Below are 27,347 nucleotides of genomic sequence, written 5' to 3' on the forward strand. Positions count from 1 at the left end.
TCCCATCATAGATAGGTTTATCACATTTCAAAAGAACTGGGATATATGGAAACTAGCTCTAACTTATTCCAATACACCTGTTATAACTTGTGTTGCTCCTCCATATACACGTTTGTGTGGTTCTATTAACATTGGTAATTCTTCCAAAGGAGCATATAATATTAGCTGTGTTAATTGTATTTTTAGCAGTTGTATGTTCCCTTCTGCAGGAACGCAATCTGTGCTTATACTAAAGCAACCCATGTATGTTATGGTGCCTGTACATCTGAGAGAACCTTGGTAAGAAGATACTGGAGTACAGGCATGGATGGAACTCTCTAAAGCCTTGCAGAGAAGGAGACGTTTTCTTGGGTGGCTAATAGTAAGCTTACTTGCCTCAGCTGCTGTGTCTGCTACTGTGGCTACTGCCGGTCTTGCTCTTTCAAAGAGTATTCATCATGCTCACTTTGCTAATCAGTTATCTCAACATAGCAGTCTTGCTTTATCTTTACAAAGTCACATATATTTACGGATTAATAACAAGTTAGATGAATTTAAAAACGCAATTTTGGGGATTGGAGATCAGATGGCAGCATTAAAATTGAGGATGCGTCTAGCTTGTCATGCAAAGTATACATGGATGTGTGTTACTCCTTAAAAGTACAGTGACTGTATTTGGGAATGGGAAAAAGTAAAAATGCATCTGCTGAGTGTTTGGTCAGATAATAATATTAGTCTTGATCTTAAGAAATTAAATGCTGAAATTCAGGATATACAAAATACACATCTTGATGATGTTTCGCCAGAAGATGTAATTCAAACTTTACTGGATCATTTAAAGTGGTTAAACCCTCAGTCTTGGATTACTGGAAGGTTGTCAGGATTTATTACCCTGGCCATAATTTGCCTATTATTGATAATAATCTTCTCATGTCTGTTTCGTATCCTCATGCAACAGTATACTACTCTCGGCACTAAACTTCATGGAATTATTTTGCAGCAAAAGTTAAAAAATAAAAATGGGGGACCTGTGGGAAGCAGTCAGCCTTGAGAGCAGGTAAGGACATGCTAGGCATGCGGCCGCTGCTCGAAGGGACTGTCCCTACTTGTTCCCCTCCTTGTTCCTTTCCATGGGAGATAAATCACCAGGGCCCAGAGATCAGAAAGAATGTAAAATGAGACAAGCAAAGCTGTCTCCCCCCTGCACATGCAGGTTATTTTTGATGCTTCTGGGTTTATGGGTTTCCTCCCAGGGAAGTTAACCTTGAGCCGAGACAGTCTGTAGATAATGTAAACCACCATCTGGCAACCTTCCTTTTTCTAGTCTAGATAATCTGCAACTGTAGCGCAATAAAATTTGCCTTGCAGCCATCAGTTGTCTTCGTCCTTCTGACCCCATTCGTCGGTGCCACTTCAGTTCCTTACCCCTTCCCTTCTGACCCTGGGCGGTGAGATCCTCTTTCTCCGGCTGGTCCGCGGCACACATGAATATATGTTTTTGTCTTGCTGTACTGCACCTGTGCTGTCTAGTAACAGATATTTTGTCTGCTAGTAGTGTTCTAGATTATGTCTTTCCAAAGCGCTGAGGCAGTGCACCTATTCTGTAGTTGCAGCTGATGCCTGAATGTAGCCTAGCTGACAAATTATTGATTAATAAGGACTTGAATTTCTCAAAGATTTGTACTGTTAACCAAAATCTGAGCAAGGAGTCTCAAATGTAATTCTTAGCCAGAATTACATGTTAATGAACTATTTAACAGTGTAAATCAAGGAACATCAGTGTAAGGATTTCTTTTAATTTATTTTTTACCTGCTTGAAATATCAGTTAAAGTTTGCCAGCTTGGTTGCAGATGAACGGATGTTTGAAGTTCACCAAACTACTTAATGTGGGGTAGGATAATAGACTTCCAGCGCCCTCAAGGCTGTGACCTTGCAGCCATTTTACATAGCACATCCTCCTCCTATAGGGATGAACCTTTCCCTGGCCCGAAAAGTAGCAGCTCTGTTGAAGCTTTGCTTATTGTAACAGGCTTTTGTTTCCAGGTTACATGTCTGTGGAAGACTTAATTCTGAATAGAGATATAGATATTACTGGAAACTAATTGTTTTTTCTATTATACTCTGATTTATCAAAAAAGTAAAACATTTAAACTGTGCTACAGAAATTCAGAAGTTGTCTTGCAATCTTTAAACAATAAATGAATGAGTTGCCCTTAAAAAAAAAAAAGGATTAAGCAGTTAAGCTGTTGGTCCCACATCAGACAAATTTTCCTATACCTTCCGTCAATATTGTTAACAGAGACTGTTATTTTATTAATCCTAAGATCCCGTGATTCTTTCTTTCATGTTTCAGGGCACAGCAGGTGAGAGTGTGGATTTGTTAAGCTGGGTGGGTTTATCCTTCTTTTATGCGTTCATTCAATTTTATGTTCATTTACTTATTGTACACACATGGTAATAGAAGCTGCTAAAGCAATCATTGCTATTCTGCAAAACAACAAGGCACAGAAGCAGATGTCTTATTTCTGAGATTTCTCCCCCCAGGATTATTATGATTAAAGATCCTTTCCCCCCACTCTCTGGAGAGGACAAGGGGCTGCTCGCCGGAGGTTTTTTAATGACTTGGGGAAAGGCTCAAATATCCCCCCATTATGGTAATCCACCCCAGGGGCAAACCACACAAGAATATTATGAATTTATTTTATTTTTCTATCCTTGCAAAGGTAATACTCAGCTCATTAGAATATGAAAACTATACTGTCAAATTTCAGAATTACATGGATGAAGAAAATCACCAAAGTGGCATCATATCACGTGTGTTATAGTTGTATTTACTATATTGACTATATTAACTATGTTGTGTTAACAATATATTGTATAACTATATATTGAAAGGCAAAATGCTGTAACTTATTTCAGAAAAAATAATTATGTTGGCAAACCCCAAATTGTACACTGTAGACAGGTCCTAGGAAAAGAAGATTTAATTCATAGTGGACAAGAGGTTAGCTTCTGTTTTCAGCCATGTGCTATTTCAAGAATTAAACGTCATGAATAATACAGGATATAAGAGGAATAGTCTAAAGACGGAAAAGCACATTTTGATTAGGAAAGAGAATTTAAGGCTTAAGTCTTTTTTTTTTAAGGAAAACTGCCTTATTACTATGAGATAAGAAAATTGTTTCCTTCTTTTCTTCCTTGCTTTCTTCTTTTTCTTTTTTTTAACCTTTTTAATTTTGGATATTTGACCTCTAAGCTGAGATGACTGAAAATGCCTCCTCTGGGCATCAACCTTTTTGAAAGACTTTTTCCCCCTCCCTAAGGGCTATTTGTCTCTTGGAGGCAATGCCTGCATTACTCACCAAGAGGCAAGCATTTGTCCTTGCACTAAATGCTGACATCTCCTGATAAGAGGGAAGCTGCAAAGTAGAAGAATTGAAGGTCAATATGTTGATAGTGGTCTCAAGAGCATTGATGTACATTTGTGTATTGGGGAAGGGGAGAGAAGCTTGAGAGTGGGCCAGTGGGGAGGGGTAAATATTTTGTGATGCTGTCTACCTATGGGCTTATAAAGTTTACAGCTGCATTAGGAGGACAAGCATTACCATTAGCATGAAAAGTAGGGCAGACCTCAGTTGCAAAAGCTTCTAGCCATACACATAGGGCAATACGTAAACGATACACCTTATTGCATTCACCCATTCACCCTCCCCTGTTCATGCTAATTGGAAATTTCAGTCCATTTCAGAGAAGTAACACAACTATCGATCATTTTCCCTGGCACGAATCTTCCTAGAGCTCACGCACTAGCCCATGTGTCTTAGATTTACTATCTGCTCACTAGCTGGATTGAAGCCAAGAGGTGGTTCCCAAAGTTGCTGCACATTAGAATCACCTGGGGAACTCTGAGACCTCCCTGTGCCCAGGCTCCTCCCTAGACCTACTGAATCAAAATCTCTGGGGCTGGGACCCAGACACCAATGTTTTTCTTAAAAGCTCTTTAGGTCATTCAAATGAGCAGCAAAGCTTGAGAAGCAGCCCAATAACGGGAACAAACTTACTTCACACAGATAAAGTGGGGCAGTTCATATGTTAAAAGAACATGAATATATGTCCATGCCTCTCTCACGCTTTGTCACAGTTTACCCTTCCCCCTCCCCATATCCTCAAGTCCGTTCTCTAGTAAGTCTGTGTCTTTATTCCTGTTTTACCCCTAGGTTCTTCATGACATTTTTTTTCTTAAATTCCATATATATGTGTTAGCATACGGTATTTGTCTCTCTCTTTCTGACTTACTTCTACACTGTTGGTGGGGATGTAAATTGGTGCAACCACTATGGAAAACACTATGGCAGTTCCTCAAAAAGCTAAAAATAGAGCTACCATGTGATCCAGCAATCTTACTCCTGGGCATATATCTGGACAAAACTATAATTCGAAAACATACATGCACCCCTATGTTCACAGCAGCACTATTTATAATAGCCAAGACATGCAAACAACCTAAATGTCCACTCACAGATGAATGGATAAAGAAGATGTGATATATATAAAATGGAATACTACTCAGCTATAAAAAAGAATGAAATAATGCCATTTGCAGCAACATGGCTGGACCTAGAGACTATTATACTAAATGAAGTAAGTGAGAAGGAGAAAGACAAATACCATATGATATCACTTATATATGGAATCTAGAATATGATACAAATGAACTTATCCATGAAACAGAAACAGACTCACAGACATAGCACACAAACTTGTGGTTCCCGAGGGGAAGGGGGAGGTGGGGGAGTGATGGATTGGGAGTTTGGGATTAGCAGAGGTAACCTATTATATATATGATGGATAAACAACAAGGTCCTACTGTATAGTACAGGGAACTATAGTCAATGTCCTGTAATTAACCATAATGGAAAAGAATATGAAAAATTGTATATATGTATAACTGAATCACTTAGTTGTACAGCATAAACTAACACAACATTGTATATCAACTATACTTCAGTAAAATAAATTTTTAAAAAAGAAAAAAAACATGAATATATATATATACATATATATATATATTTCTTTTTTTCCTCTTTATTCTGTTTGTGTTTCAAATAGGCTTTTTTTTTTTCCTTCTGCAAAAAGCGTTATTGTTTCCATTTGGTCCAAGGCTTGGGAGAGGGCTCCAGGGCGGTTACAAAGCTGCCTAGTAGCTGCAGAGCAGGGCTTCAAGCAGAAGCTCTGATGCCAGAGGGCCTCCTCGGAGGCCGCTGGACTTCAGAGACTCCTGTTTGTGCTCGAGGGTGAGCCTTTCAAAGAGATACTCGCCCAGCACAGCCTGCGGACCAGCCAGCCTAAGGAGGTTGGTCAGGTGGTCGCCCATCTTGATGAGTTTCACCTGCTCCTCCAGGAAGCGGCTCTCCAGGAAGTCACAGAGGTGGGAGTCTGCGCGGGCGGAACCCAGGGCGCGCAGATCTGATAGTGCCTGGTGCAGGCTCTTCTCCCTAAGAATGGCGGCTTCCACCGCGTCCTGGGTTTTACCCCACTCATCTTGAGAAGGCTTCCGCGCATCCTGGAAGAGGGCGCGGCCACAGCACTGGTTTTGCATTTTCAAGAGATGCTGGGCGCCCTCACACTTCTCCTCAGCCAGTTGGCGAAAAATGTGGCCTGCACTGTCCAGAGTCCCATTGTTGCTGTCAAAATAGAAGCTCAGAGAGAGGTAAGTGTCCCCAGATGCATGTTGAACAGGCGGTGGACGGCGGCCTCCACCTCGATGGAATAATTCTGACGCACCTGGGAACTCGTGGTTGATCAGTGATAAGGAGCTAAGCTCAAAAAACGGTGTTGGCCTGTCCTGGAGGCTGAGGATAGCTGAGTGGCTGATTCCAAAGGCTGCGACAGGAAGAAAGGTTGGAGGGTGGTCGGGGGCTGGAGCAAGGAGCGTCCCTGGGTCTGTTCATTCCAAACACTGTTGAAGCAAAAGACAGAACTGCAGGACTGCCGAGCGCACTGCCTCAAATAGGCTTTGATATAAATGAACAAGAAGTCCAAGCAAGGACAAAACTTACCCTTCCCCCCACCAAAATAGCTGGCGATACTAGAATCTAGACCTGGGAAGGGATTCTTCCATTACTTTCTGAACATTCCAGGCCACTAGAGCAGTGGTTCTCAAAGTATGGTCACCTTGTAACCAAGCAGTACCCTATGGGGCCTTCCTAGGACAGACGCATCCCCCATATCCTCTGCTGTAGTTCCTCTCTGAAGTACTCAGATAATAGTATCTCAGGCATATTTCTTGAGTTTTCAGATGCTCAAAACCACCACCCAGTGGAAGAAATTAACTCCTTGATGATCATGAGCACGTAGCCCCCAGACCTTCTGGCACCTAAGGATGGATAATGTTACCTGCCCTGTGGCCTCCACATCAACCAATCAGAGGATTGTGCACGAGCTGATCACACTCCCTGGGACGTCCCTCCCTCACCTGGCCTTTAAACATGCTTTGCTGAAATCCTTTGGAGATTTCAGGGTGTTTTGGAACTCGGGCCACCCCTCTCCTTGCTCGATCCTGCAATAAACCTTTCTCTGCTCCAGACTCCAACCTTTAGGTTTGTTTGGCCTCTCTGTGCTTCAGACACACGAACCTGCATTCGGTAACAACCTGACCAGTTTTACCAGCGTCCCCTGATAATGTGTCAGATATTCAAGTTTTAGGGCCCTGTCCCAGCCCTATGGAATCAGCAGCTCTGGTGGGGCTCAGTGATCTCTGTTATAACAGGCCCTCCAGATGATTTTTATTCACCTTAAAGTTTGAAAATATCTGCATTGTCAGCTGGCCAAAGCATCCACCAGCAGGTGAAGGGGAGTGGTGCCTGGAAAAGATAGGGACCAGCCAAGGCAAGTACAGCAGCATTTGCCGTGGTAGTAATGGAGAATGCCTTTTCTCCACTGGTTGGCACAGACTAGGATCTGGGAGCAGTGGCAGGGTTATTTAGGATGCTTTACATTTCAATGTAGAGGGACCGCTGTCCTGGTTTGCCAGGGACTTCCCCTGTGTGAGCACTTAAAATCTCATCCTGGCAAACCCCTTAGCCCTGGGTTTGAAAAACATAGGGAATAACATGAAATTTAGGGGAAACATGATCTAGGTTTTGGGCAAGTCACAAGTGCTAATTAAAGCTAAGCAAGTATGGACAACACTAGCGTTCTTTAGCCCTTTGCGGGGAGGTAAATCTGATTGGGTGAAAGGACTTACTGTTAAGAGATCTTTGTAGAAACATCCCCTTCTGCTTAGTCCGCTGGTTCTCAGTTCTGGCTAGACATTGGCATCGTCTGAGGAGATTTAAAATGATTTTATTGGTCTACGATGACCAACCGTCAGTGTGAGGGTTTTTAAAAAGTGCTTCAGATGATTCTAATGCACAACCAAATTTAGGTGCCACTGCTTAAGCTTTTGAACCGCTGCTGCATATTTTCACCTCATCTTCCTATGAAAATATCCAACTGTAGTTGAGGTTTGTTTTTTTTTTCTTTTTCTTTTTTTAACTGTCTTATTATAAGATTTACTGTCTTAAATAAGGTTGAATGTACAGAAAATCTTGCTAGTCCATCTGGTATAGCTGGATACTTAGAATAATATCGTTAAGATATATACCATCTAAGTATTGTGACTGGCCTTTTTGAAATTAACATATGCATTGAATTAGTATGTTCTCTTTTGAAGTTGTTATGTTGGGGAGCTATACCTCTAATCTGCCATTGCTAAATATCTGGACACCTCTTATTAGGAATTGCTTTTAGAAATCTTTAGGGATTAAAACCAAGATTGCTGTATTATTTGTACTGGAACCACAAAAACCTCACAGAGTTCCCCCGCTGTACCTTCTACCCCCATCTCTAACCCTTGGCAACTTCTAATCTGTTCTCCATCTCCACGGTTTTGTTATTTTAAGAATAATATGTAAACATAATCATGAATTACTTAATCTTCGGAGATCGGCTTTTCAGAATTTTTCCCTCGGCATCATTCCCTTGAAGTTCATTTCAATTTTTGCATATATTAATAATTTGCTCCTTTTTGTTGCTCGGTAGTATTCTATCATAAGATTTTATCACAATTTGTTTCAACATTCATCCACTGAAAGACATTTGGGTAGTTGCCAGTTTTTGGCTATTATAAATAAAACTGCTATGAACATTTATGTGTAAGTTTCTGTGGGAACTTAATTAAGTTTTTGTTTCTTTTGGATAAATGCTCAAGAGTACAATTACTGCGTTGTAGGGTGAATCTACTTTTAGGATTAAAAGAGACTGTCAAGCTGTTGATCAGAGTGGCTAAACCATTTTATTTTCCCACCAGTGATGTGATATAATTTTTCTATGTACTCGCCAGCATTTGATGTTGTCACTATACTTTAATTTTAGTTACTCTCTGACATCTCATTATGGTCTTAATTGGCATTTCCCTAATGGCTAATGATGCTGAGCATCTTTTCTTGTGCTCCTTTGCCGTGTGTATATTCTCTTCCATGAAATGTCTGTTCCTGTCTTCTGCCTATTTTCTAGTTGGATTTTTTTAAGTTGTTTGGAGAGTTCTTTGTATATTATAGATACAAGTCATTTGTCTCATATGGGATTTTCAAATATGTTTTCCTACTGTGTAATTTGAGTTTTCATCCACTTAAAAGGCTCTTCTATGAAGCATTTTTAACTCATTTTGATGAGATCCAATTTATCAGCTTTTGCCTTTATTGATCATACTTTTGGTGTCAAGTCTAAGAATTATTCCCCTAGTTCTAGATGCCAAACATTTTCTCCTATTTTTTTTTCTAAAAATGCCCTGCTTTTACATTTAAGATTATGATCCACTTTGATTTAATTTTTGTGTAAGGTGTGGAGGTTAAGGTTCATTTTTTGTTTGTTTGTTTTTGTCGAGGGATGTCCAACTGTTTCAGTACCATTTTTTGAAAAGTCTATTCTTCCTTGATAGCTTTTGCACTGCTGTCAAAAACAAGTTATATGTATTTATGTCAGTCTATTTCTGGGTTCTCTATTCCATTCCATTGATCTATGTATCTACCCTCCATCATTACTGCAAAATCTTGAAATTGGGTAGATTAATTCCTCCCATTTTCACCTTCCTTTACAAGTTGTTTTAGCTATTCTTCAGCCTCTTCTTACCATATAAATCTTAGAATAAGCTTGTCTAGATCCACAAAAACCTTGAGGGCATTTTAAGAGTAATTGTGTTAAGCCTCTTAACTTGGGGAGAATTGACATCTTTATCATGTTGTGTTTTCTAATCCATGAACAAGGTGTGTCTCCCTATTTGTTTGGGACTTAAAAATTTTTCTTCATCAGCATTTTGTAATTTTCAGTCTAGAGGTCCTATAAATGTCTTATTGGGCTTATATTTAAGTATTTATTTAGGTCAGTTGTAAATGGCATCACATATTTTTATTTAAGCTTCTACACATTTGTTATTAATATATAATTTGATAAAATTGTGGTGATCTTGTACTCTAAATCATTTACAAACTAATATTATTTCTCAAGCTTTTTGTGGATTCCTTGGTATTTTCTCCATTTAGATTATCATCTCATCTTCAGATACAGACAGTTTTACTTTTCCTTATTCAGTATAATAGGATATATTACTATTCAACATTCAGTAGGATATGTTCCTTCCTATGCAACGTAGTAGGAATAGTCCTTTTATCTTTTAAATAAACTTTTTAAAAATTTAACTTTTAAATTTATGTATTTATTTATTTTTGCTTTATTTTCTTACTAGAACCTCCAGTGATATATTTAATAAAAGTGGTGAGAGCAGATATCGGTGCCTTGTTTCTGAGCTTACAGAGAAAGCATCCAGTCTTTCACAGTTAAATATCATGTCGGTATAGGTTGTTTGTAGATCATCTTTATGAGTTTCAGTATGCTCCTTTTCTATTCCTAGTTTGCTTGGAGTTTTTTTTCTTCTTTTTTTAAAATCATGAATGGGATTGGATTTTGTCAGATGCTTTCTCTGCATTAATGGATAGGATCACATGACTTTTCCCCCTTAATCTATTGGATATGGTGGATTACACTGTTTAATTTTCCAATATTTAACCAACTTTGCATAACTGGAATAAATCCCACTTGGTCATGGTATATTATTCTTTTCATATATTTCTGGATTTAATTTGCTAATATTTGGCTGAGGGTTTTTCAGCCAATTTCATAAAAAATATTGGTCTGTAGGTTTCTTCTTTCTATACTATCCCTGTCTGGTTTTGGTATCAAGGTAATACTGGCTTCATAAAATTAATTAGAAACTGTTCCCTCTACTTGTATTTCTTATCAAATCATGTAAAATTGGTGTTAATTCTTTAAGTCTTGGGTAAAAGTGAAACATCTAAGCCTGAACATTTCTTTTGGGAGTTTTTAAATGAAAAACCAGTATTTCTAATGGTTACAGGAAAGTTGAGATTATCTATTTCATCTTGGCTGAGTTTTGGTAGTTTTGGGTGTAGAAACATTGGCCCATTTCATCTACATTTTTGAATTTATAGTGTAGACTTGTTCATAGTAACTTGTCCCTCATTAACCTGCAGGATATGTCATGGTATCCCTGGTTGCATTTCTGATATCTGTGATTTGTGCCATCTCTCTGTTTAATCTTTGTCAGTCTTTCTAGATCTTTATTGGTTAGATTGCTTATTTCAAAGAACCAGCCTTTTGTTTCATTGATTTTCCCCCCTATTTTCCTGTTTTCAGTTTCATGGATTTCTGTTTCATCTTTATTATTTCCTTCTTTCTGCTTGTTTAGTGTTTTTTCCTCTTCCTTTTTTACTATTTTAATATAGAAAATTAGATTATTGCTTTGAAATATTTTCTTTCCCAATTTAGTGCTATAAACTTCCCTTTCAGCATTGCTTTCACTTCATTCCGCAAACTTTGATCTGTTATATCTCCATTTTCTTTTATTCTATACATTTAAAATTTTTTCCCTTGATGCTGTCTTTTTTACCCATGAGTTATTTGGAAGTGTGATGTTTAGTTTTCATGTGATTGAAGATTTTCCTGTTGTCTTTCTCTTATTGATTTCTAGTCTGATTCCATTATGGCTAGAGAACATACTCTCTATGATTTTAATTCTTTTAAATCTCCTAATGTTTTTTTATCGCCCAGTATATGGTATATGAGTGAATGTTCCATGGACACTTGAATATGTATTCTGCTCTTACTGAGTGTGTTCTTTAAATGTCAGTTATATCCTGTTGATTGATGATGTTTTCAGTTCTTCCATATCCTTGCTGATTTTTCTCTCTGGTAGTTGTATAAATTGCTGTGTTGAAGTCTCAAATAATAATTGTGGATTTAAAACTTTCTCCTTTTACCTTTTTCAGTGTTTGCTTCATGCATTTTGAAGTTCTGTTGTTTGGTGCACACACATTTAGTATCACGAGGTCATCTAGGTGGATTATTCCTGTTATCTTTATGTAATGACCCTCTTTGCCCCTAATAATTTCCTTTGCTCTGAAGTCTACTTTATCTGATATTAATATAGCCATTCCTGCTTTTTCCGATTAATGTTCACATGATATATCATTTTCATCCTTTTACTTTGAACTACCTATATCATGATGTTTAAAGTAAGCTTCTTATAGACAGTATATAGTTGGATCATGCTTGTGATTTTTTAATCTACTCTTCCAATCTCTGTCTTTGACTTGGTTATTTAGATCATTTACCGTTAATGTAATTATTGCCATGTCAAAGATTTGGTCTACCATGTTATTTTTTGTTTTGTCTTTTACCTTAGTTTCTCAATCCTGTGTTTCCCTTATTTTTCCTTCTTGTGGGTTACTTAAACATTTTTTAATAAGTCCATTTTAATTTAATTCATTTATAATCATTTGTGTATACTGTTTGTATAGTTTTCTTAGTGGTTGCTTTTGGCATTACAGTATACATATGTAACTTATCATAGCCTACTGGAATCAGTGTTTCATTACTTCAAGTGAAGTTTCAAAATTTTACTTCCATTTAGGTCTCTTAATATTCCCCAGTTTTAAAGTATGATTTTCTGTAGTATTTCCTTTCTCTACATTGAGAACCCCATCAGATGGTGTCATCATTTTTGCTTTGACCATCATATAGAATTTAAGAAACTCATGAGGCTAATGATAGTCTCTTATATTTACCCCATTTGTTTTCACCCATTCCATTGTTCCCCTTTTCTTTCTGAAGTTCCCAGTCTTCTGTTATTGTTTATGTTTTCATAACAGTAGGTGATATCTTGGATTTCCAGTGCAGCTGGATATGAGTTTCAGGAAACACTGAGCCTGGCTCACTTAATGCTACTGAGTTGGGGGGTTTGTATATGTTGGGCCTGTTGGCACAGCAGATGCTAGCAGATTAGACTAATGTTGATGGGACTAGTGCCACAGGAGGATGGGTTCCCATTCAGGCTATGCTGCTGCTACAGTAGATCAAGTCCCCCTCTACCCCAAGTGTGGGGCAGTGACCTGCTGCTGTCACTGCTTTGTATTAGGCTCCTTTTGCCTCAGGTGTGTCGTGGGATCCCTTGGAAGCTGCTACTGCTGCTGCTGTCAATCACAAGGTTAAATTCATTTCAGAAATACTTAAGTATAAATATATAGCCTGGCTCTTGTAGGACCTCTGTATTTTTTTTTATTGCTTTCATACAAATTATCCCAAATTTAGTGACTCAAAGCAATGTAAATTTATTACCTTACAAGTCTGACATTGGTCTCAATTGAGTAAAGTAAAAGTGTTGGCAGGATCGACAGATGAATGGATAAAGATGTGGCACATATATACAATGGAATATTACTCAGCCATAAAAAGAAATGAAATTGAGTTATTTGTAGTGAGGTGGATTGACCTAGAGACTGTCATACAGAGTGGAGTAAGTCAGAAAGAGAAAAACAAATACCATATGCTAACACATATATATGGAATCTAAAAAAAAAAGAAAAAATGGTTATGAAGAACCTAGGGGCAGGGCAGGAATAAAGACGCAGCCATAGAGAGTGGACTTGAGGACACAGGGACGGGGAAGGGTAATCTGGGATGAAGTGAGAGAGTGGCATGGACATATATACACTACCAAATGTAAAAGAGCTAGCTAGTGGGAAGCAGCCACAAAGCACAGGGAGATCAGCTCTGTGCTTTGTGTCCACCTAGATGTGTGGGATAGGGAAGGGAGGGTGGGAGGGAGATGCAAGAGGGAGGAGATATGGGGATATATGTATATGTATAGCTGATTCACTTTGTTATGAAGCAGAAACTAACACGCCATTGTAAAGCAATTATACTCCAATAAAGATGGTTAAAAAAGAAAAAAAGTGTTGGCAGAGCTACATTCTTTTCTGGAGGCTCTTAGGGGTGTTTCTGTTCCCTGGACTTTATCCGCTTCCAGCGGTCACTTGTAGTCCTTGACTCAGAGTCCCCTTTCTCCACCTACAAACCCCAAAATGTTGCATCTCTCTGATTCTGCTTCTATTAGGACATCTCTCTCTTTCTCTTTCTACAGTTGGGAATGGTTTTCTGCTTTTAAGGACTCATGCAATTAGATTTGTTCCATGAGGTAATCCAGGATAATCTTTCTATCTCAAGGCCTATAACTTCAGTCATATCTGCAAAGTCCTCTTTACCATGTAAGGTAACATATTATTGGGTTCTAGGGATTAGGGTGAGGGCATTTTTAGGAGCCATTATGCTGCCTACCACACCCTTAACAAGTGACCTTGAGAAAATTACTGAGACTTTAAAGCCTTACTTTCCTCAAACATAAAATGGAAAGAAAGATAACTAGTTAATATCATGAAAGTGAAACAGTATATATGAAATCAACTAATTCAAAAAATAAGATTTCTTCTTTTTCTTTATGATTGGCATGATTCTCAGAGTTCAGCTACTTGAAGAGTTCCCTTTTTTTAAACAGAACTAAGGAATTTCAGGGTTCAGGTGCTGTAAGATTGTCTGAATTATCTGAGTAACAATTAGCTAAGCACAGGTGTAAAGCATTTGATTTACTCCCTGGTGTCCTTTATCTTCTCATCCCACTAAATCCATATCCCTGTCTAGCTCCAGCCAGTAGAGTCAGAGCTTGTTTTACTGTTTAACTAAAGTTCAATTTAAGTTTGCTCTACATCTCCAGATTCTCAGCCCTGGTTGCATATTATAATCACCTGGGGAGACTTCAAGACCTACTTGATGCCAGAGTTTTACCTATCATGGATATTTGAGGAGGGACCTGGAATGAAATGCTCTAGCTTATGGTTTGGGGAGCCAAATCATAGTCTACACTGAGCCAAATCATTTGCGAGATCACCTCTGAAAAGGAATTTATCTGTGGTGACTGATGCTCTTCCTTTGTCAGTATGCTTGTCCCTCTTTGGGGGAAAAAAGAAGGGGAAAAAACCCCCAGCGGTTGGGCTCCCTGAATTATAACCTGATGCTGTGGAATTAGTGTTGGCTCAGAGCGCACATCTTCGGATACCCATTCTCTCTCCTGCTTCCTTGCATGAGCTTATATCCTTGGGCAGTTTTTCATCCACCACCCTCTTTTGCTTCTAATCTTAGCAAGTAAAGTCTCTCCTTAATGAAACAGCATTTCATGAGACTTACTGGGAGCATAGGTCTGTTCCAGACCTATCCTATGTTAGCTAAAGCAGATATAAGTGATGTATTTTTGGCATTCATCCTTGTGGATTGGAGAGAGAAGACAGAATTTTATCCTTCAGGTGTCATATGACTGGGCAAATGGGCTCATTCCCTCTACTGCCTACCATGTAAAATACTGAGGGTGTTACCTCTAGAAGGTATCTTCTAGGTATCAAAATAGCTCAGATAAGTCATATTTCTCAGTAAAAGGTGACAAAACTATGGCTTAGGTGGTGAATTTTCCATGTCAATTTGTCTGGGCCACCATGCCCAGTTATTTGGTCAAATATTATTCTGGATATTTCTGTGATGGTGTTTTTGTGTTTTTTAAAATTTTTATGTTTTATTTATTTATATTTTTGGCTGCATTGGGTCTTCGTTGCTGCACGTGGGCTTTCTCTATTTGCAGCAAGCGAGGGCTACTCTTTGTTGTGGTGTGCGGGCTTCTCATTGCGGTGGCTTCTCTTGTTGCAGAGCATGGGCGCTAGGTGCACGGGCTCAGTAGCTGTGGTGCATGGGCTTAGTTGCTCCACGGCATGTGAGATCTTCCCAGACCAGGGCTCAATCCCGTGCCCCCTGCATTGGCAGGCGGATTCCTAACCACTGTGCCACCAGGGTAGTCCCTATGATGGTGTTTTGGGATGAAATTCATAACTAAATTTGTGGTGGACTTTGAGTAAAGCAGATTATCCTCCATAATATGCATGGGCTTCATCCAATCAGGTGAAGCTCTTAATAAAGACTGACCTCCCTGTCGCAAAAAGGAATTCTGCCGGAAGACTTACAGAAATTGAACTGCAACTCTTCCTAGAGTTTCTAGACAGCCTAATCTGCAGCTTTTGAATTTACCAAGCCTCTATTATTGTGTGAACCAATTGTTTAAAATCTCTCTCTCTCTTTCTCTATCTTTATATAGATATGGATATAGATCTAGATATCAATATCGATATCTAGATCTATATCTGTCAGTATATATGGGCACATTGTATACACATGCTGTTGGTTCTGTTTTTCTGGAGAACCTTGACTAATACAGTGGCCCATATAAATAAAAGGATGAACCCAAGTTCACCCAGGTAGAAAGTAGTACAATGAGAACTGGAACTTAAGGCCTCATGACTCATTCAGCTGTGAACACTGACCCAGAACTGGCGTCCGCACACTCTGGCCCACTGATCAGATCTTGCTTGACTCCTGGTTTTGTACATAACGTTTGGCTTGAACACACCGCATCCATTCATTAACGTATTGTGCATGGCTGTTTCTGTGCTACAGCAGCAGATGGGCAGTTGTAATGCAGACGTATGGTACAGAAAATCCAAAATATTTACTATCTGACCCTTTACAAAAAAGATCTGCTGACCCCTGCTCTAGGATGCCATCTGATTTCTGATAGCACCGAGGAGAATAATTCATGCACATTGGGATAGACTGTTAATCTCATGTCCTCCTTAGGTCAAAGATCTCTTAAATGCTCACCCTTGCAATAGCCAGCTTGGGGAGCATTGTCTGAGGATGCAGAAATTTTTCTTGCAAGGTCTTTCCAATCCACACTGCTCCCTGACTATGGTTCTTAAAACCTATTTTTTCTTTAAATTTTTATTGGAGTATAGTTGATTTACAGTGTTGTGTTAGTTTCAGGTGTACAGCAAAGTGAATCAGTTATACATGTACATATATCCACTTTTTTTTTTCTTTTTTCAGTACGCGGGCCTCTCACTGTTGTGGCCTTTCCCGTTGTGGAGCACAGGCTCCAGACGCGCAGGCTCAGTGGCCATGGCTCACGGGCCCAGCCGCTCCGCGGCATGTGGGATCTTCGCGGACCGGGGCACGAACCCGTGTCCCCTGCATCAGCAGGCAGACTCTCAACCACTGTGCCACCAGGGAAGCCCCACTTTTATTTTATTTTGGAGTCTTTTCCAAATAGCCCATTACAGAGTACTGAATGGAGTTCCCTGGGCTAATAAGAAGAGCAGGTTCTTATTAGTTATCTATTTTATGTATAGTAGTGTGTATATTTCAGTCGCAATCTCCCAATTTAGCCTCCCTGCCACAATCCCCTGGTAACCCTAAGTTTGTTTTCTACATCCGTGCCTCTACTTCTAAAACCTGTCTATTTTAACCAACTACCACTCATTGCTTACTGTCTCTGGCTTCATGTACTTGATAATAAATCTACTTCTTGTTCTATCCTGGATGACATGTTCCAAGGACTGAGATAATATCTTTTCTACATAATTTGTCCTTGATATTGTCTATCTTGGGGTCTTCATCTATGTCCCAAAGAAGACAGTCGCTCTGTCTTCTAGTACTACTACTAATACCACATTTTATGGCATGAATTTGACCCAATGCACTGAACTATCCCTTTAGAAGCTGTACGCAACCTGTCACTGGGTTTTAGCACAGGGGTAGAACTCAGATTAGTGATCATATGTAAACAAATCTACTTGACCAGAAACTTTTTCTCTCACCATTTATTACACAAGTAACTTCTGTCTTTGCATCTATGATGTAAATATTTTTAATTTCCTAAATTATCTGAAAAATTATTTAGAGCTTCCATTTCAGTAGGCATTGGAATTGCTGTGTTATGACTATTTCATTATTTTATTTCCAAGTGTTAAATTAGGCTTCAAGCTTTGGCCAAGAGTAGACAGGAAAGGGTTTCAAAGAAATGAAGAGTGGGAAAAACTTCTGATGCAAGGGAGACTTAATAAAGATTTGATTTTGAATCAATAATTTATAATAAAGGTTTGAGTTTGAATCAATAATTTATGTCATTGCAAAATAGCTCCCTGGTAAAATTCCATTCTTTGGTAATCATTAAGTACAGAAATTAACAATCAAAATATGCAGTGATCTTCTTCATTTTCTAAAAACAAACCTATATCTAGATGAGAGGAGAATTCATCTCATAACTCAGCCTCTGGACTTACGACTCCAAGTCCTGTCTTCTTTCAACCGTACCTGCTAAGTTTCTGTCTAACTTCTTGAGCATGAGGTAATGGCGTCAGCTTTCATCTCCTTCCTCAGTATATAGCTTGGTGAGTATGAGTAAGGGATCTAAAACTTGAGAACCTGGGTTCAAATCTTGACTCTAAAATTTACTTGTTGAGTACTCTTGAGCATGTTATCTGTTTTTGCCTCAGTTTTCTCATCTATAAAATAGAGATACCATTACTTCTCTCAGGGAGTTGCTATGAGGGTGAAAGAGAAAATTCATACAATGCAAGAATTTATCAGTTCTTGGAACACAATAAGTACCGAAAAATAATGTTAGCCATTATCAAGGCCCCCTCATTTTATGGATAATATAGATTAGTTTATATAGGTCTAATATTTACATATGCATAAACATTTACCTATGTGTGTGTATACGTTCTTCTTAGAAATTGAGCAGTCAACATTCACATCTAAAAATCTGTGCTCTGTGAAATGTAGATATCCTGTGTACAGACACAGTGCTATAGTTATCTATTGCTACATAATAAAGAAGTCCAAACTTAGTGGTGAAATAAACAAAAATTTTAATATGTGCCCAGATTTTGTGGGTCAGCAGTTCAAACATTACACAGAGGAGATGGCTCGTCTCTACTCCATGACTGATATCTGAAACCTCAGCTCATGAGGATTCGGATGGCTGGAGCTGGAATCATCTAGATAATTTTAATTCACATGTCTGGCCCTTGAAGACTGGGCCCAACAAGGACTGTTGACTGGAGTGCCTATAGATGGCTGCCCAGGTGGCTTGGACTTCTCATAACGTGGTAGTTAGGATTCAAGATAGAGTATCCCAAGAGAATGAGTGTCCAGGGTTGAAGCATTCCACGAGAATCATGCAAAAGCTGCATGACCTTTTATGACCTAGTCTTAGATGTTACATAGCATCACTTTCATTATATACTATTGCAGGCGTTGGAGACCTTTTTCCATAAAGTGTCAGACAGTCAATATTTTAGGCTTTACAAGCCATACAGCCTCTTTTGCAACTACTTAGCTCTGCTGCTGTGATGTGAAAACAGACACAAACAATACATATACTAAGGAACATGGCTGTGTTCCAATAAAGCTTCATTTATAAAAGCTGGTAGAGGCCTAGACTTGGCCCACCAGCCATAATTTACTGACCCCTGCTCTATTGTTTGAAGCCATGGAAAGCCTGCCTAAATTCAAGGGAAAATGCCCACATCTGGATGCGAAGAATGGCAATGAATCTGAGACCCTGTATTAAAACCACTACATATGGGATATTTATAAGAGGATCTGTCTGCATACCTTGTTTCTCCCATGTATGGTGGATATGAGGTATTGGGACATCTTACATCTCTGTAAGCCTGGGTCAGGGTCAAAGCTGGAATCTGAACTCAATGACCTTGATTTCTGGAATAATCGGTAACTCTAATTATGATTTGCTGACACTCCTTACCCCAATAAATATACCACAAAAGATAGATTTCAAGTAAACAATTGCTTTATGGCAGAGTTTTATTAAGTCTCCATTGACTGAATTATTCCATTTTGGTTGGAAAGCATGAGCTTTTTTCTTTCCTAAAGAGATCTGCAACTTTTCAGATGTGGCATTTCATTCTACTGAGAGGATGATGTAGGTTTTTATAAACGGAAAAAGCAGGGCAGGCTGAGTTCACTCAGATCGTACTAATGCTTACAGGAATAACCGAAACTGGAACACAGGCTTCCAGGTTTTCCTGTGCTGTGCTCTTTCCTGTAGGTGCCATTGTCTGCTGGGTCTGGCAGTAATAATTTCTGACCTTTACCTCTCTACGCTATTGTGAAGTGGTTTTGGGCTTTGTTAACTTTCTTATTAGTGTGTACTAAATTGTGTCCATAAAGTAAGCTGAATTCCTCAGGGAAGGATAGCTGTTACTGTGTTATTACTGCAAATGTTGTGTTGGTTACCTTTTTTTCTTTTGTCCAGTTGTATCCTGAACTTAAAAGTTATATTATCCGAAATGAAAGATGTGCATCTGGTAGAAAAGACTAATTTAAGAGATGAAAATTCCTGATGATTGCTTCAGTCAACCCTTAATACACACCGAGCTTCATTAGTAAATAGACAACTCTCAGACCATTCCCTTGGAAGAGGTCACATAATCAGCCTTTGTGTTGATTTCGCGTTCTGGTCGGTAGAGACAGAACAAATTAGAATAATTAGCTGGTACAGGAAAGCACAAAGAACTTTCTTCTGTTTTTGTGATGCATCTCGTAATAAGGGTTGAAAATGAGACTGGAGGTAAGAACGTGAAACTCAGAAGAGCAAAGGAGAGAGGATATTGTTTCTTTGAAAATATTCTTTCAGTGTTGGCCCAGAAGAAATATGAAGCTGAGGAAATTTTTTTTTTAATGATGATTTTTGTGTTAATGATGTGAGTGTAGAATTAGTAAGAATCAGGAAGCAAACATCCTTTTCCACCACGGACTTGGGAGCAAATGAAACCATAAATACTCCCTGCTCTTGGAAACCCTTTTGGAGCAGTAATCAGAGAAGGGTAAAGGCAAAGCCTCAGGGCAGAGGTGTTCAGAGCAAAGGGATAAGAGGAGAACAAAAGGAGAGTGGATATGTTTAGAGCTGTCATTTTGAAATTTACCTGCTTCTGATTCAGTGCTGCTTTGCTGCTGTGTTGGTCCAGTGGAAATCCTCAAAGCAGGAGCAGCCGTATTTTAAAATAATAAGCTTAGAACAACTGACTTTAATCCAGGTCTCTTTAGCTCAAGAGCACAGAGGAGAGTATGAGGAGTGAGGCCACAAGGAATTGTTCACTGGGTACCTTTTCCCCAAACCTCACTAACTGGGAGAAACTGACCACTGGATTATGTGCCTTGAAGGAAAGCAAATATGTTGAAAGCAAAGAGTGTGGAGCTTGTTTAGAAAGCAAGCTCTATCCTTTGGTCACCTGCTGATGATAATAGCATTGGCTGAGACCTGACCATTTACAACGAAGGCACTTCTGTAGGTAATAAGTTCCAGGAGGGCCCGAACTGAGTATGTCTGTTTCAGCATTTAGCATGGTCTAGCATCTGAGAGGCCGGTACATTATTGGCATATAGTAGACTTAAAAATGAATATTTGTGGATTGTCTGAATGAGTGGATGTGTGTGATTCACATCCTATTTGCAGGTCCTATGCCCTACAGTGGATTTTCAGTGTCAGGTTGTGAAAGTATTTATGACGGGGATTGGCATTGTTCCCTATCTAATGGAAAAAGATTACACATGAAAGGACTTTACATTGACATCCCAAAAGCCTCATAGGAATTACTTAACAAAAAAATAAAATTGGATTCTGTATAATTTCTAATTTGTAAGCTGGCCAGAACACTGGTATTTCAGCCAGTCCTCTGGTAGTTCCGATGACGTCCCCATGATCACCCAGGCATAATGAGGATGGCTTTAGGAATTGGGAGCCAAAATCTTCCTCAGTATTTATGGCTTTGTTCGTCCATTTAAGAAAATGGACTATTGAAAAAATAGCTTCAGACACAATATGGCATTATATGATTTAGCATGACATCTGAGAAATATAGAGGTTATCGGAAGCCTGCAGTGGTAACGTTCCCTCTGCTATTGAAGTTATTGTCTTTAAACAAAGATTCTACATCACTAATGCTATATATATATATATATATATATATATATATATATATATATATTTTATGATATTCAGGTTAATTTCCTATTCTCTCTAAGGAAGTAATTGGTTGGTGGGTATGAGAGATGGTGTGGCTTCCAAAGGTGAAAAGTATTATTTTGTTGTAATTTCCAGCTACCTAAGGATGGGAGAGGCCAAGGACACTGCAGTCAATATATTATGTGGAGCAGGTTATATTGTGGTTTCTTTATGAACTTTTACATGTTTATTTTCTATGCAAGTTTGTGTGCTCCTTTTTGAGTTTTGGTAGATAAGTGTTTTGTAACTTTGGAATACTTGGAGTTATATATATAACTTATATATATATATATTTTTAATGTAGTAGTTAAAGCCGTGGAGTGTACTAGTCTACCTAGGTTCAAATTCTGGCTTTACCCTATGACTTCCCTGTGGCTTCCTCTGCTCACCTATTAAAAAGGAGGATAATAAGACTGCTGTGGTGAGTTATATACTAAGCGCTATTTAAGCATTTGCTATAATGATCATGTATACTCGAAGGCAAGGAACTTGCCCCTTGATCGTCTCTGTATTCCTAGTGCTTAAGAATTCCTAGTGCTTTCCTGGTGCATTGTCTTAGGATAGAGATAGCTCAGTATAGTTCTTCTCACTATAAAGTACTGTTACGTTGAAAGTCTTTGCTTGTGTACTAATAATCTATGACATATCTGCTGAGGACAAGGAAAGGAATGGTTTTAAAAGTGCAATGGATAACAAAAGATTGTATGATGTAATGCCTTTATTATGTAATTATAAAACTAACAAATGATCATGGTAGAAAATTTGAAAATCTCCTAGACAAAAGAGACATCAACAAAATTTGGAGTAACTTTCAGAGTGTAGAGTTGTCCATGAATATTAGTGCTTTTTTATTTTCCAGGACTTTAAGTAGACTCTGCTTCTTAAGAGTCTATTCATGATATTTTACTTTAATGATGTTTTCATCATGGGGACACACACACACAGAAATCTGTTAAAAAAAAAAAAGACATGTAAATCACTGATGTTTCAGATAGCCACATGAAATAAAGTGAGAAAGGTCAACAAGCTGAAAGAATGTGGAGTAGCATCTCCTTAATTGCTTACATAACTCTGATAATTACCTCTTTGTGGATAAAGTAATTAATGGGGAATCTAATTCAAGAAAAATGTATGAACTGCAAGCCTTCTCGAAGCCAAGTATTTCTTTCCACAAAAGGTTACTTTCCACGGCTGTGCTTCCTTATTACCAGACAGGGAAAGAGTATTGTATGGCAAAGGATCTTCCTGAAGGAGGGTGCTTCCCACACTGATTGTCATAAATGACTTCGGAATTACTGTTGCTGTATTACCAAAATCTTAAACTAGGATATTTTTGACAAATGCGGTCCTTAGTTAATTTTTAGAACTACAAACTGTCAGATGGCTCTGAAATAACAATTGTCTGGCTATTCTGCAGGGTGATCACAATATGGTAATGACGTTGAGGTATCACTAAAAAGCAGGAAGGTGTGAGTCTTCCTTTGGTGCCAGAGTGAAATGCGAGTTGGAGTCGGAAAAGAGGCCCACAACCAAGTGATAGAGAAGGAAATGTGAGGTCATTAGTGAGACACCAGGTTGAAGTTAAGGTGAAGAGGCATGAGGAAATGGGCAACTGTTCCAGTATTACAAAGATCATCAAGAAGCATATCCATGAATGTGGTTTGTATTGCAATCTGCTGAAAAAGAGACAAATATCCTGGCCTGGCCTTCATGGAGATTATATTTTATTGATTCTGATAATAGATTATTGTTGATAAGGGCCTCCTATAAATTATAACCATGCAAAGGCAGCAAGATAATTTTTTTTCTTTATGTATGTGTTTCTCATTCCTACTCACTTCTATCTTAGTGGAAGAGAAAATCACAAAAAGCAAAAATGTGAATTCTCAGCTATTCGTGTTCAAAATAATTTTTTTTCCAAATTCCAGTGGAGGCAATAGGTTAACTGTTAAGATTTGTAAGGCTCAAAAAGCTAGATTTTTACAAAGTGTAGCCAAATTTTATTACATAAATAATAGCTTTAGAAAGAATATGTGGTGATGCAAAGTTGGAAAAAGGTGGTTTTTCTTCCGTGAATGGCTTCACTGTGTTGGGAGAAGAGGCACAGAAGAAATCAAAGTAATTAAACATGGGGTGAGTTTTCCTGATAGGGGACTCTAGTGCTTTAAAATAGACTAGATAATCCTAGGGATAATCTGAGGGTAGAACAGACCAATGCCTCATTTCCAATCTGGTACCCTGGAAGAAAACAGTGTATTTCCTTTGAGGTCTTGAGAGGTTTTTCTTCTGCTTTGTTTTGGTTTTGGTTTTGGTTTATTTTGTAATCAACCCTATTAAGGTATCATTTACATACAATAAAATGCAGACATTTTTAGTCAACGGTTCAGTGACTTTTAATTAATGTATACATTTGTATAACTACCACCCCCATAAAGATAGATAACAATTCTAAAACCCTAGAAAGTTTCCTCCCAGGCTTTTGCAAAAATATCCCCATCTCCTACCCCAAGGCAACCACGGATCTGTTTTTTATCTTTAGAGATGACTTTTGCCCAGTTTACAATTTCATGTAAGTTGAATAATACAGTAGGTGCCCTTTTGATCTGGCTTCACTTGCTCAGCATATGGTTTTTGAGATTCATTCATGTTGGGATGTTTTAAACCAGGACTTTAGCCTGGGTGGCTGATGTTGTCTGAAGGCACCTATAGGTACATCTGAGTCTCTGGCATTGTCACTGTCTGTTCTTGGCTCAGTATTTTCAACTTTACTAAGAAGCACAAGGTTGAAGTAAGGAAGATCATTGTCAGTATAATGGAGGTGAAATGGGTTCTGTTATATAATATTCTCAGCAAAAATTGACCTGCTTGGAATCATTGTGTTGATAATCGACAAGGATTCTCTTCCTCCAAAAGCCTTGATACTATATAAAACTTCTAAAGGACGCTGTCCTAGGACCCTTCTTTTAGTTTTCATATTTTGGGAAACATTTCTGGAAAATTCAAATGCTCGCAACCTGAAAGAAGCAATTATTCACCTGAAGGCTAACTCTGCTAAAGTTGAGTTGTCCGACCTTTACATGCTGATAGAACCCAAATAGCCTTGCAAAACAATGCTCTCTTGTTGGATATAAGCATATAGATTGTTTAAGATGGACGTGTATATGCAGTAAAGTGAAAAAACAGAGAATCTTTGAGTTTCCCTTGCTGGGTTTTTTTATTTTTTCATTTAAGTTTCTATAGCATATGCTAATAATTCACAGTAACCTCAGGGTAGTTTTAGGTCCACTCTTTACATAAATGTTGAAGTACTCCATACCCACCTTTTTTCTACCTTCCTTCTTTTCTTCCATCTTTCCTTTCTAACTTCTTATAATCCATTATACTTAATCCTGCATTTGCTGAGGTGACAATTAGTGTAGGAAAATACTGTGAAATTTTGCTGTTCAGGATGCATGTTGACCAAATTCTATATTGAGAAAAGGTCTGGATTTACCCAGAGTAACCCTTTCTCAGCGTCTTTGAATAAAGGGCATAGAAAGTGGGCTATATATAGTATCCTGACAGGTATGTAGAATTCATAGCAATTGCCCTCAAAGAGCTTACCTAGCGTAGATGCATATGAATGCATTTAATGATTGCTTTATTGGCAGCAGTGCCAACGTACGCAGTCTGTTTGGTTTTATATCATTCTCATTACCTGCTCTTTACCACTGTATACACTGCTAATGGCGTGGTTTCTATGGCTTGTGAATTTCACGGCCAAATAGTATGTAATTTATTGCACACTTCAGTGTAGAAGATGGAGACTCCATAACTTTTCGTGTGCTCTTTGCCCCTTTGGAATGTATTACACCGAGACCAGTCAAAGTAATAAATTTATTTCAAATGTGCGTGATAGCTAAACATCAATTAGGACTGATAGGCAATATTTCTGCTTCCAGCAACATAACAGTGTTTAAAGACTAAGCCATTGAACGTGGAGTTACTGAACATGGGACTCAGTTCACTGGGATCCTTCTTAGAAAAATAAAGGACAACTTGAATTGGATTTGTGTGGCTTATTCAAGTAGTAACTAATCAGCTACATCTTGGTGAACTTAATTTGTCACAATCGTTTGGTATTTTATTAACTCTCTTCCCCTTCTTCCCCCAACTCTCACGAGAACGGATCATGAGTATCTTAAAACATACTAAGTCGTCTTCCATCCCTGTTAATCTAACTACAAAAGTACATTTTCCTTATCCAATGCAACTTACTGTCTTTTAGAGTAGCTGTGCTTTTAATTCTCTATAAAATTAAAACCAGCAAAGAGAAACATTTTCAAGGAGCCACCACATTGTAGCGCTTTAGAAAGAAGACTTTAGAATTAAGGGCAACTGTATCATTTTATAGCTAAAGCACCTGAGGCCTAATGAGGGAAGGTAACCATCGAGGTTAGGGAAAGGGGTGGAAGATCAGGTTTCCACCTGAGAAAGAGTCTAGAGGGACTCAATCTGAGCAGGTCAAAAACTGAAATGAGGCCACGAATGTTCTGGGAAGGCTGGCATCTGGCCTCAAGTGTGGGATTCAGACAGAGAGTGGACCCGGGGGGAACTGAGCTTCTGCAGTAGGCAGAGAAGTCCACCTCCTCTCCGGAAAGTGCCACTGACATCGGAGTTGAGGGGAAAGAGCAATGAATTCCAGTCCACCTGAGAAAGCAGGCCAGTCTGATTAACTCTGAATTTAGGCTTATTTCAGATACTTCTTGAGAAAGAACTTGGACAAGAGCAAGTCCCACGCAGCCTCTTTTAAATCCATGCCTAGTATTTTCTGGTGGAGCTGCTAAACCCTCCAAGTGACTCCAGTATTTTAATTTCACTCTATATTTAATTCTGACAGTTCTATGATGGATTATTTAATGGGAAAATAAGTAGGGTCACAAAAGAGTGTGAATGTATTTTACAAGATGATGATGGGCAGAGTGGAGCAGTCTGGAATGGGACACAAATAAAAAGGGATGTTGGTAAAGAAAAACGTCTATTAGAAATGGAGAGGAATTCACAAGGAAATTAGTGCCTGACACCACGCCCTTCTCTCTTCATGTTTAGAAGCTAGTTTCTAATTTTATTTTCATAGGAGATGTGCCTGTGATGAATTCTCTTTTACCGCCACACCATTTATCACATGGACATATTGTGAAGTTTGTGTGAGAGAAAGCAAGTATTAGAATTTGTCTTGTAAGGAGCTATAAACACTTCCTGGAACAATCTAGGGTAGAAGGAAAAGGAAAGGAAGGTGGAAACAAAGGAGAAAGACAGCTGATGATGCTGGAGTCTCTCGCTGGGATTTGTGGTATCTCTTTTTGAAACTAAGTACAGAAAGTCAGAACTTGACTGATTGTTTCTTGATCACGGTTTGTTTTCAGTTTTGCTGTTTTCTTGCTCTCTCATCAGTTATTCCAGCCATTGGTATGTCATTTTCAGTTTCAGTAAGCATGCCTGTCTTGTTTCCATTCGCATTATTCATGCAAACGTTGATTGAAGTGATGACCCCGAGTTATCAAGGAAACATTAGATACACCAGTAGATACATTTCTTAATTTTAGAAAAAAATTACCGAGTGAAGGTTAAAATAACTCCTCTTCAACTTGTCATTTTAAAAATACTTCTCCTAACATACAATACCTCATTGCCTAACAATGCCAGATAAATGAAGAATTCCTATGTATTCATGAATGCAGGCTAGTCTGTATATTTTTTGGCAGGTATGACCGTTACCGAGCGTAACGGCCTGGTTTGCCGGCCATGTCCTGTCTCCTAGAAAGTTGTACTTTCTGTTGTCTTTCAGTTGGTCCATTGGGTATCAGAGGTGAATTTATAAAACTATACTTCCCTTTACACTTAGTTTTTTCTTTTGTTTTGTTTTACTTGAAGTATAGTTGATTGACAATGTTGTGTTTCAGGTGTACAGCCAAGTGGTTCAGATACATGTATTTCTTTTTCAGATCCTTTTCCATTATAGGTTATTAC

At 38.5% G+C, this 27,347-nt stretch overlaps 1 pseudogene; it reads right to left on the reverse strand.

The window, feature by feature from the left end:
- Positions 1-5,177: 5,177 nt before the first annotated feature.
- On the reverse strand, positions 5,178-27,124 carry LOC125961677 (ferritin light chain-like; annotated as a pseudogene).
- Between the last annotated feature and the right edge of the window lie 223 nt (positions 27,125-27,347).

Source organism: Orcinus orca, chromosome 17 (genome assembly GCF_937001465.1).
Source record: "Orcinus orca chromosome 17, mOrcOrc1.1, whole genome shotgun sequence".
In the NCBI taxonomy this organism is placed as follows: Eukaryota; Metazoa; Chordata; class Mammalia; order Artiodactyla; family Delphinidae; genus Orcinus; species Orcinus orca.